Below are 12,149 nucleotides of genomic sequence, written 5' to 3' on the forward strand. Positions count from 1 at the left end.
TCGAGGAGACTTAAATGCAGTGTGCATTCCAAGGTTGCCCCGATTTGGGTGCATTTCTATGATTTCTAGTGTTCCTCATCTCAGCACTGGTAACATTTCACCCATGATTGGAGAGCAGCTCACAACAATTTTCACTATCGATTGTCTTCTGCCAGAAAGTATAGTTTAATACCTTCACAGACAATAATATCTCAAAGTCTCTGGAGGCTTTGGCATTGTTTTTAGTTTACTGCCTCATATCTCCCACTATGTAAACATACTGTAAAAAACAAAAAACAGCCAAGAAACTTCAAAATGTCATTTCTGTAACTTCTCTTTAAATTTGTGTGTGCAGCTGCTGAAAAAGCAACAAGCAATTTTAATTTTCCTTTGTTGCCTATTTGTTTTTCAATACTCAAAACAAAAAAAGCTCTGTGTAGGTGTGTTTGGTTCCTTTAAACTTATGCCTTGCCCTCAGGTTGCAAACAGAACAGAGCAGTGTTTGTGTAGTTGTTCTCAGCTGGAGTGTCACTGTGGTTTTACTGGACTGCGCTCCTAAAACCCAACAATGTCTAATTATACGGTGATTTAAAAGGGAGAAAAAAAACAGCAAATTTTCACTTTTCTGATGCTGGAGTTAATTACAGTAGCGTAAACGGTTCATTCATTATTCAAATGAACATGGGTATATAATTAAGGCTATAGTAAATACAGGAATATATGAGATTTCCTCCTCCTCTGAATATATTTGTCTGTTAGGCTTTTCCATATATAGTCATGGTAAAAAGAAAGTACAGTTTTAATGTCTAACATATCAGGACATAACAAAAATATCCTGGCCCTTAACAGGTCTTAATATTTGGTAAATACAACATCAGAACAGAACAGAAACGCATGACCTATCATGCTTTTATTTATCAGCTTGACTCATGCACTTGAGTAACTGATCATCAGTAAACGTGAGCTCCTTTATAAAAGCTAAAGTTTTGGTGGTCTGGAGCATTCAGGTGTGGTTTAAAAGAGGAATTACATCACCACTGAACCAATCCTTCCTGTTCATCAATCTGGGTGGACAGATTGATGGACAGGAAGTTGTTTAAAAGGCCATTTCCAAACGATTTGAAGTCCATCATTCTACAATGAGAAAGATTATTCACAAGTGGAAAACAAGACGTTTGGACGGGCATCCCAGCAAATTCACCCCAACAAAAAAGAAGTTAGTTACTATGTTAAATGTTAAACTTATTAACGGTACAAATTTCCAGGAGAAAGCATTTCTAAAAAGAACAAACCACAAGACTTTGGCAGCAGCGTCCAAAAGACAAATTAGGCCAAAGTAGTTATGACTGGTTATAGTGAAAAGAGAAGGGAAACATCAGCAGAAGCACATCACTATAACCAGTTATGACTGGTTATAGTGAAAAGAGAAGGGAAACATCAGCAGAAGCACATCACACCAAGCATGGTGGTGGAGGGTTGATGATTTGGGCTTGTTTTGCTCCCAGAGGACTTTGGGACCTTACAGTCACTGAATCAACCATGAACTCAGATGTATATTAAAGTATACTGGAGTCAAATGTGAGTCCATCTGTCCAACAGCTACAGCTTGGGCAAAACTTCATGCAACAGGACAACGATCCCAAGCACAGCAGCAAATCTGCAACAGAATGACTGAATTGTTTTGATGGGCCGTTACAAAAGCTGTTCATAAACAAATGCCCACAAACCTCAATGAACTGAAATGACATAAAAATAGTGGGCAAAAATCCCCCACAATGATTAGAGAGATTGATAAAGTCAGACAGGAAACTGATTACTTGAAGTTGCTGCTGCTAAAAGTGAGTCAACAAGCTACTGAATCATGGGGTGTACTTAGTTTTGTTCGTTTTTCAGATGCTGTTTCAATAGACACAGTGTAATATGTCATGTGTTGTCATTCATTTTGGCTTGTAGTTACCTAATTTTAAGACCAGCTAAGGAGCAGTTGATTGTTCACTGTGGCGTTATGCATAAAACCTTATAATTGAAAGAGGGTTTACTTTCGTTTTGCTATAACTCTGTGTTTGAAAGCCTAATGCAAATGTTCAGTTTGAGAATAATAATTCTGAGTGTCAGACCTTGAGCTCAAACGCTGGGTTATCGCACAAAATAGTCGGTCTGATTATGAAGTGGCATTGAATTAAGCCACAGCCTTGGTATAAAACCTTGGTCAGCAGTTCTACAAACTATCCTTTAAACCTGATCTCTTCCGATATTTAATGTTGTAACTATCAGCACAAGCATGTAATGTGGTTAGATAGGTTTTTGAATTAAAAACAGATATGAGGCATTTCAGTACGAGTATAACTGTAAATAAATCTATGTTTACAGGCATATAATCAAATAAAGTTGTATTTTTTCCCCCATAAAATCAGAGCCAAAACCTCATTAGAGGAGGTCAGAAAATAAATCTTTTTTTTTAATGGTCGTATATCAGATTAAAATACGGTAACTATTCAGCACTTGGATGCAACACAGACAAAATCCTGCTGTCAGACTTCGGTCAGCATCTGTCAGGCTGCAGAGAAGAGGGAAAACGCTGCAACTGATACAGAATATGGAGGAGTATGTTTGTGTGTTTATTTACTTTTTTTTAAAACTCTCTCTCTTCAGCCTCGATCTATCCTCTTAAGTTAATACCTTCAGTGGGCATTAAATTGCATGGCTTTTAGCTGAAATAAAACTAATTCATTTCCAGGAATAGCATAGTCGAGATGTTATTCAGCTGAGTGGACAAGTGGATAAAAAGGTTCCTGTAACTAAAAAGTCCCGGGTTCAATCTGCACCGACCCTGCACGTCTGTCAGCAACAAGAGCAGCGTGGGCTGTCGTATGAAGCTGCTTTACAGAGTGGATTTACTTCGCTTAATGTGTTCGTGGGCTCAGACACTGCAGCAACTCGCCTGCTAGTGTGAAGTGAATTCAAGACCTTTAAAGGCTGTAGCTCTCTATTGACTGCTGTCTGTCAGAGTTTAGACAGGAGGAACTCAGCTTGTTAACCAGGTGTCAAATCAACTGTCTTCCTCTGTCAGTCTCACACGGGAACTAAATAAACTGAACGCCTCACTGCCTGCACTACTATCTACTTCTTTTAGTATTTAGTTGTTTTTTGCTGAAACAATGGAGAGGCTCTTCTTTCAGTTTTTTTCTTTTCATGTAGTATAAATTCATGGTTATGATAATTAAAAATTTAGCTTTGGATAAATAGTGTGAAAAATGAACTTGGTTGTTTCTATTATTCCAAAACATAGACTGTATATAAAAGATGGACCGGGAAATGCAGAAGACCTTTAAACCTGCGTTTCTTTCCCCTAATGGTCAGCAGGAGGTCTTTTTTTTTTTCACTTACAAAAAGAAGTCTGATTGAGAAAAGGCCAGTAAATACATTCCCATTAAATGTAATAATCTTCAGCGGTAGCTTCAGATCATGAAATGTGTTAATGCTCATTTTGTAAATTGTATGCTTTAGGGCATGGGCACCTTATGTTTGACAAATCAGTCAGGGTCTAGAGTTCATCATTCACTGCTATGCAGATGATACCCATTTATATTTATCTATGAGGTTGAAAGACCAAAATAAATTAGTTCAGTTAAAGCTATAAAGCCTCTGATGACTGCCAATTTCCTACTATAGACACAACTAAAAATCTTTGCAACATTATGTCTAACCAGATACTTACTGTAGATAGGCCTTGGCTTCCAGCAGCGCTGTGAGGAAACTTTCAGTCATTTCTAATCAGGATATATCCTTCACCATGCACATTAAACAACTATTTAAGATTGCTTGCTTTTATTTGATTCTAGCTAATGTATTAATTGCTTCTAGTATGGCTATTTAATTCATTATTATCAGGTTGTTCTAAAAAATTCCCTTACAAGCATTGTATCTTCTATTTTCCACTCCCAACCAGGTGGCTGCCCCTCCCCGAGCCCTCCCGGAGGTCTATTCCTGTTTAGAAGGGAGTTTTTCCTTCCCACCTTCTCAAAGAGCTCTTATTAGAGAATCATCAAATTTAGAGGGTTTTTTTTCTCTAATGCTGTAGGGTCTTTACCTTAGTATCTGCCGGTTCGTGACAAAAATTGAGAAATATTTTTGTCGATAGCTAAAATGTTAAGAGCAACTCTGCAAACTAGTGGACGATGGTAGCTGTGTACATCTTTTACATACAGTCTATGGTAAACGACTGAAATCTAATTGTTATCATATTTGCTTCCTTTCTCAAAAATGTGAGCTCTCAATAAAAACTGAATGCATGTTAAGTTTTATTAACTGCCATCTGTCATCCTAATTTTTGCAGTTGTACAAGCAAGCCTTCAGCTTATGCATTGTAATAAGAAAAACAGTGCAGTTCTTGTCAGCAGCGACCATGACAAGTTAGTGGATTCTCTATGCGAGACAGAGGTAGTATGAAGGGAAGAGTACTTAGCATGAAAAGTGATTTTTTTAAATTGTAAACACATCTCCTTTTTAGTCCTCAGGAGCCAGAGTTTAATTTTTTATGGGGAAATCAGGTTTGGTGTGAAGAGAGTCGGTAACATGGTTCCACAGAGCTGTACTCATTATACTGTTCTGTTGCCAGAATGAGGATTTAAATTAGTAAACTTGTATACAGTGCTAATCAGATCCTGGCATCCCTTTACCTCACATGGGTTCATTACATTTCTAAAAATCAGCCAAGCTACTGTTTGTAACATGGGACCAAGCAGCATTTTTAATTTGAACTAGCATATGTGCTCTTCTCCTGATTTTTATCATTTTATCCTGTACCTTCCTCATCCTTCCACAAATACTGCTCGCAGTGGCTCGGAGGTCTCTGAAGCCCAAAGGCTATTAGCCTGGGAGGCTTATAGAAGTGCTGCCTCGGCACTGATCTCACGTTTCCTAGAGTCACTTCAGGACACGTGCCTCTCCACGCTGAGATACTTCATAATCACCTACCTCAGGAGAGGTAGGGGGCCTTAAACACATAACGTAGAGGTTGGTGGGTTGTGAAAATCCAGATGTGAGATCTAAAAGTGGCCGCAGTTTTTATGAGGTAGCACTAAGTGGTTATGAGGCTCTGATCCGTGCTTACTAATAATGCTAAGAAAGGAAGCAAAGAACATGATAGGTACAATGAAGGCTCCTCTTATATTCTCAGCATCCTCCTTAAGTGATCCCAACTCTGAATGTGAAATGTAGTGGTAAGTCCTGTCACCTCATCGTGAGAGGCATTTGAATGAGCACCAAATGCGCTGTTTCATTGCTCAGGGCATCTGAACGCTGTGCTATAATTGCACACTTGTTCCTAAAGATGCTTGTGTCTTCTAAGAGCCTCTTAAGACCCCTATCATGCATGTAAAATCAATCAGCTGCTGATGCTACATCTGCTCTTAAGAGCCAAGGGCAAGGAGCTGTGTTTCATTTTGGTATTTTTGAAGTGGGCATCAGCTGCATTTCTGCACATCAGCCCACAGGCGTGTGGCTAAGTGCTACAAGAGACGGGGCCAATCTCAGAGACAGAGCAGGGATTGAACGGGCCCTCGAATGGCAGCTGGAGCCAGTAGGCAGTCATATTTGGGCCTGTTGGAGGCGAGACTGCTGAGATGTCGCTTTGAGCAGCAGCGAGACACTTGCTCTTTTGTCCCCTGGCTGCCTGGGATGGTCACACTGCGGGAATTTAGAGTAGGATGAATGAGGGGTAGTTAAAGCCTCTCATTGTTTTTTGTTCCCTTTGTTGTTCTTGTTGTCCTGCACTCGGTGCCTGTTCTGTACCAATGTTTGTGAGTTTTAACAAGGCTAAGAGGCTGCAACTATGCCAGAAGCCCTGTGAAGCTGTGCTTAGGAAGTTTTTTGAGCTAAATGATAACGTGCCTAGAATAACAATGCTTGCGTGCGGATCTCCAGCAAGTATAGTGTTTACCATCCTAGCTTTGCATGCAAGAGTGATAAAATCAATAGCAGAGGTTAGCAAATGGTTTTTATTCTGAGGGTAACAACTGGAATTTTTTTTCTTATTATAACAACTTCAAAACATTTCAACAAAAAGTAGGTTTCATCATCTGGGAGCACATTTGTTCCTTCTTTCCTGCAAGTGTTGCCATTTTTTAATGGTTAAGTCAGAGGGTTTAAGTTTCTTGTGGTGATATATAAAATGCCAGATGTTCAGAAAATGTATATAATTCATATATCCTCTTGGGACCATGAATGAACCAATTTCATGGCAAAAGTGTGAACAGTCATTGAGACATTTCATTAAAAGAAAAAATAGCAAAATCTCACCCTAGTGGTGGTTGTAGATTAGGTCTCAGTCACGCAGCCCCAGAGACTCGTTGCTAGGGAAAGTATGGAGATCACTGGATGTCACTGGATACAAATTAGTCACATAAAGGGTTTTACACTACGAATCATCTCTGGGTTGCGATGGTCACTTGCAGATTGCTGCTGTCACCCATAGTTTGCACAGGAGATGTCGACTTGCTTGCAAATATTTGCTAACTGAACCACAGAACGGCAGTTAAACAACACAATTGACAGACTTGACATAAGTTCACCTTCAAAATAAAAGTCTTACTGTACCTCACTGTAGAAATCAACATTTTAAACCGTACAACTTTTAAAATGTCTATTGGTGATGAAAGCAATCACCAGGTGCTGCTCAGCGCAGCATCGCATACCTCTTTACATCTAGTTTCACCTAGCATCAGCAGGCAGCCTCCTGCAGACATTTGCCAAACTGTTTGGGGAATACACAATCTTCCTGTAGCTGCGGATGGGTGCCAGGCAGACCTGTGCAAACCATGAACTAAATTTCTTGGCAGTTGGTTGATTATGTTTATGCCAGGCGCACAGGCACAGAAAAGGAGGCAGGAATTAGAAACTGTATTTATTGCAGTGTTATGGGAAGCTGGGGAGCAGGTTTGGGAAAGCTTGTGCTGGTAGCACTGGCTGGCTGGATTAAAGAGAGGAGCTGTGTTTGAGGCCTGAGAAGCTGCCCTGAGGGAACAAAGAAAACAGAAGTGCAGCAATACTGATGTGCAGCAGATTCTACTGCTAAAGGATCTTAAAAGCAAAGATGTGGAGCGCCAGTGGACTGACACTGCCATACACAGAGCCCCAAATGCTCTGATGATTTCCACACTTTAAACAGACACCTTTGTAGAGTCATTCTCCTACCATGCTCTTTGAATGTTAACTTAGAAGGTCTTATGTAAGAGATCCCCCCTGAATCTTGCTGATGCAGAGCATCCTGTAGGACAGAGAGGGCAGGACAGGAAAGGGCAGTTGTCTCCTCACTGCAACACACACACACCCTCCAAACACACATTTGAGATGCTTTGTGACTCTGCAGGCCGATCAATTTTGCCTACAGCTGACTTCACTCATGCCTCAGCGCCCAGCTCCATGCTTGACTGCCTGCTTTTTGTGCTCCTCTTTTATTTCCCCAGACAATATTAGATTTCTATGAACCTGCGTTGATAATATCTGTTTTGCTTTCCTGCAGAATGAGATTACGAGCATGAAAAAAATGCTGCATGGCAGCCTGTATAGGTTCTGTTTGCACAATATGGGATTGTTTACATTGAAGAACAAGCCTGTGGCAGACTTAATTTAAATGTCAAGGCCTGCAGAAGAAAGATGATAAAGTGCAGACATAAACATCAAATTACTGTAAATGGCCCAATGTAACCCAGGTTGGTAGGGTAGCTCAAAAATGAAAGACAGCTCAGGAGAAAAAAACTGCTATAATATGCTGCATGCACCCGCAGCACTGATGTCGCATTAACATATGCACCACAAATGAATTTCATGCTAACTGGGAAACAGAACATGTGCCCCCTGAGATATGGAAAATTACATTTCTTCTACAATTCTTGGGCTCTTCTTGCAAGAAAATGCGAGCCCCAATGAAACAAATGTAAACCAACCATCGCCGCCATCTATGTTCTTGAAATCTTCAGTCCAGGGACACAGCGTTGTCTTTAGCAGGTCTTTTAGTCTAAATAAGATGTCTAAAGACTAAACGGTGTCCTGCTGAACCCAACACATAATAAAAATGTCTTAATAAGACAATATCAGCAAAACTGGCACAGGAAATGTTACGTCTACTACTGATTTCCACGCAGACTGATAAATGTATCTGAATGTGGCATTTTTATCATTTGAAAGACTGATCTTTTGCTTATCGGACGGCACGTCCTGCTATATATAAAATTCTCTTGGAAGTTTTGTGTTTCGTCTAAATGTTTCTGGCATCACTTGACATTTAGTTTGGTTATTATATGTTAAAATGGGCCAATAGTAATAGGTAATAATTAAGCAATAGCTGGTATTTACAAAGAACGTATCTGACATTTGCGTAACGAGATAAAAAGGGGCCAAAAGAAAGTACGAAAATGGTGAAACACTGTTAATAACAGAATGGTCAAATTTGGGTATTTAAAGGTTATGTTTAAAACTAAAAGTCACAAAAGTTTTCTTTTCAGAGTAGGTGACGGTGAGGTGAGCGCCCTCATCATTCATTTCTGAAATCCTATGATGGTGTCAGCAACACCCACCGCAGTGATAACCTAGATAGGATGGAGGAGGAGCTTGTTGCTGGTGGGAAATATTGCCCTGCAACATGTGGTTAATGTTGTGAAAGGAAGTGAGAAGCGATTAGAAGTAGTGTTTGTTAAAGTAGTGGACTGTGTGTTCAATATCCCCTTTGGGAACTAGTGTGTTGTGGTTGAAGTTGTGTGTGCTTGATCTTTAGTAACACGAGGCTTTTCTCCTGTAAGTGTGGACTTTGTGGATTTTATATTGAGAACAGCCATAAATGACTTTTTTCATATTTCTTGATGGTGTAAATACATTTTTTAAACTTCTTGAACTTTTACAGTACTTTATATTTTCTTGCAAGGAGCCAGACTTTCTTGTCATTTTTAAGGTGGTCTTGAGCAATAGTTCTGCAGGTTTTCTGAAGGTCTTTCAGAGTCTGGCTGCTTTTTCACCCATTTTCAGTCCGATCATTGTACCTGACCATTTTCAGAGGAATGTTTTTGTTTGCTGTTGAACCACTTAACACTGGCCTATGAGTCAAGCTTAAAAAATGCATCTGACTCAACAGATGAACCAGTGTTGTTTTTACACATAACAGACAAAGTTAGCAGTTTTAAACATATCTTCTGGCGCTTTGTTACTGAATCTATGAAACATATCACAGAAAGTATTTTTGCACCAAAAAAATGATTCTCAAAGAGTTAATAGAGGAATACTTGAAATCTTTCTTCATTGTTTGTCCTAAAATATTTAAGGAAACTGGACCAGTGGAGAATAAAAGAAGAAGTGACAGGCCCAAAAAAAAGTTGTTTACAACATATGAGCAGTTTCTGAAGGGAAACGAGGAGAACGGCTGAAGTATGCCAAATTATGCAAGAACTGGACTCAACATCAGTAATCTGCAAAATACAGTGGATGCTATCTCATAGTTTCGGGCTACATTTCAGCCAATTGTGTCAAAATTCATGAAATTATAAATGCAGAAAGATCCCAATAGATTTTGATCCACCGTGCAATACCATCTGAGAAGTGTCTGATTGGCAACAGCTTCATTTTTCAGCTTGATAATTATCACAAGAGTGATAGAGTCCGAACTTCAACATTACTGAGTCAGTGTGGGATCATCTTGACAGTGAATAGAACAAAAGACAGCGACTTCCAAAGAAGAGATTTTAAAGGGCTCGGGAAGCCTGAAGATCTGTTCCTGCACCCATTTCCCATTTTCCCAACAAAATGTATAGAATTGGGGTGGCTCACAATACTAAAGCTCTTGTACTTTGGTTAAACTAACAGTTTCCTGTAGCTTCATTTGCTTTTGCAGAGTTTCTCCTTGTCTTCATTAGCCTTTGCATAGTTTTTAAGCCTATAAGACGCTTGTTTGCGGGCCTTGAGTTGATTAATTCTGTTGAAAAGGTAACATTGTTACGCAGCACTCATTACTTTCATACCCTGTTATGTAAGTGTGATAATGCTCCATTCTGTTACAACAATGCCCGCTTCGTTTCTGCACCCAAATCCACAATTCTGCTAATAGATGAGTTCCATTTCTAAAGAACATCACTGTGTAAAACTGGATTTTCTGTGATTGCTGGAGGTGACCTTATTTCCAAATGTGGCTCAAATTATTGAAATAGCTCCGTGATTACACAGGCCACCATGGGGCCTGTTTACTTTATCCCATGTTCCAGTATTATTTTTTTATGTGTAATGCAGGAATAAAAAAAGAGGTTAACAGGCTGAAAATAGAGCGAGAGACATGTCAAAACTTTGTGCTAGATGTAGATGAGATTTGAGCTCGTCCCGCTCTGATTCAAGATGTCTTTGTAGCCCAGAGGAAAAACATTGATGAGTCTATTTCCTCTAATGAGGGTGATAAAGTTTGGTTAACGAGACAACAGAAATGCAGATTTAATCATTACTGTCACAAAAATGTACAGAAAATTAACAACAAGAATCGATGTCTCAGGCTTAAAGTAAATTTTCTGCCTCGCTAGCGATGTAACCTCAACTGGCTGTCTGAAGAAGTTTTATATTTACACTTTGGCTTCTTTGCGGCATTAGTATTCATCGAGCACCTCGCTTTGATTTACTTGATTTGTTCCCTCGTTTTCATGCGAGTGTTTTTTGTTTTGGGGTTTTTTTTAGCCTGCGGAAAAGTGAATTTCTGTGCTGAACGGACTTATTGTTTCTCACTGCGACCTTATTTCCAGTGTAGCTGTGTGGTTTTTGATTTGTGTGTCCAAACAGTGGCTTCCAGGGAAATCCTCGTAATACATTAATCACTGATTTCCTTAGCAGCAGTGTTTGTGTCGCGTTTCCTTTTGGCAGCAGGTAAATCTGACGTTGTTTGTTGATCATTAATGTCATATGTGCCTCGTGCCTTCCTTCCCTGCATTTTTGTGTGGTCTCTCATGAGCGCGCCCTTTCATTCTTGCGGTTTTGCAGGAGGACCCTGTAGGCTGTATTGTGAGCGTGGCGCCTGCAGCACCCGGCGTGAGAAGCAGTTGCTATTTCGGTTCTCCCTTCACAGAGACTTAAAGAACTTTTTTTTCTGAATTCAGAGCATGCAGGAGAAATGTAGGTCAGGTTTCTCTGGAAAACTTGCAGCCGTGAGGACAGCTTAGAAGGTTTTACATATTGTAGTAATTAGGAAAGCTGCTATGCCACATCTGGCATCTCACTCCTGGGTGGTTGAGTCATATGACCTCGTTCGTGTTTCCACCGAGCTCCTCCCTGATGGCTGGACAGATGGACACGGTGAAAATCCTGAGGTTGGCACAAGCAGCTAAAACCTCTCATGTGTCCCTGGATAACTGTAGAAATGAACGTTCATTATCACTGCCAGTCAAAAGTAAAGCGTAGCTTGACAAGCCTGTGAACATAACCTTTTTGACCTCCTGGACGCTGAGCAAGCTTCGACAGCGCAGTCCTGTTAATCTGCTCCAGTACGGATGGTCAATAAAGTTGTGGGGATTTTAACAACGGAGATCAGTGATTCAAATTATTCATCAAGTCTGCTATGATATATATTTTTTTAAAAAGCTTTGTTTAGTCCAGAAGGAGAGGATTTTTAGTCTCTGACCTGACTGTTAAATAGCGCTTCACCTCTTTAATCCATTTTTGTTTGAGCAGACAGACGACATTAAAAGCTTCTCTTACAGCTCAGACAGGCTTGTTCTTTGAAATGGGTTACCCTGTGATGTGTGACCCCATAAAGGAAATATTGTGCTCTGACAAAAGGCAGCTGAGCCTCCGTGAAGCTGAAGCAGGTCCCAAATGTAGAGCCGATTGTCCAAAAAAATGGTGCAGAGGGTGACCTATAAAAATGAAACGGAGATGACTGTTTAGCTCACCGGGTACACCAGATGACACATATGCCATAAGGTTCAAATCCACCCCGAGGCCATTTAATGCAGGTCTTACTCATAGCTTTCCTGTCTTGGAAAATCAGAAAATTGAAGAAAAAAGTGATTATATTGCAAAAAAGTTTTAAAACTTGCTAAATAATTGGCTGCAGGAATGAGAACTGCTGTCAAATAATATAAAGTCAGATTTTAAGGTAATTTTTTTAATGATTCGCAGATTTTGATGCTAACCTTCTCCAGTGATCC

The 12,149-nt window shown here is 39.9% G+C and overlaps 1 protein-coding gene across 2 annotated transcripts in view; it reads left to right on the forward strand.

Moving 5' to 3' along the window:
• The window catches only part of pacs2 (phosphofurin acidic cluster sorting protein 2), a 61,398-nt gene that overhangs the window by 731 nt on the left and 48,518 nt on the right, over window positions 1-12,149 (forward strand). The window lies entirely within an intron of this gene.

This window comes from Pundamilia nyererei, unplaced genomic scaffold, assembly GCF_000239375.1.
Source record: "Pundamilia nyererei isolate P.nyererei 1_Seehausen unplaced genomic scaffold, PunNye1.0 scaffold00179, whole genome shotgun sequence".
Classification (NCBI taxonomy): domain Eukaryota; kingdom Metazoa; phylum Chordata; class Actinopteri; order Cichliformes; family Cichlidae; genus Pundamilia; species Pundamilia nyererei.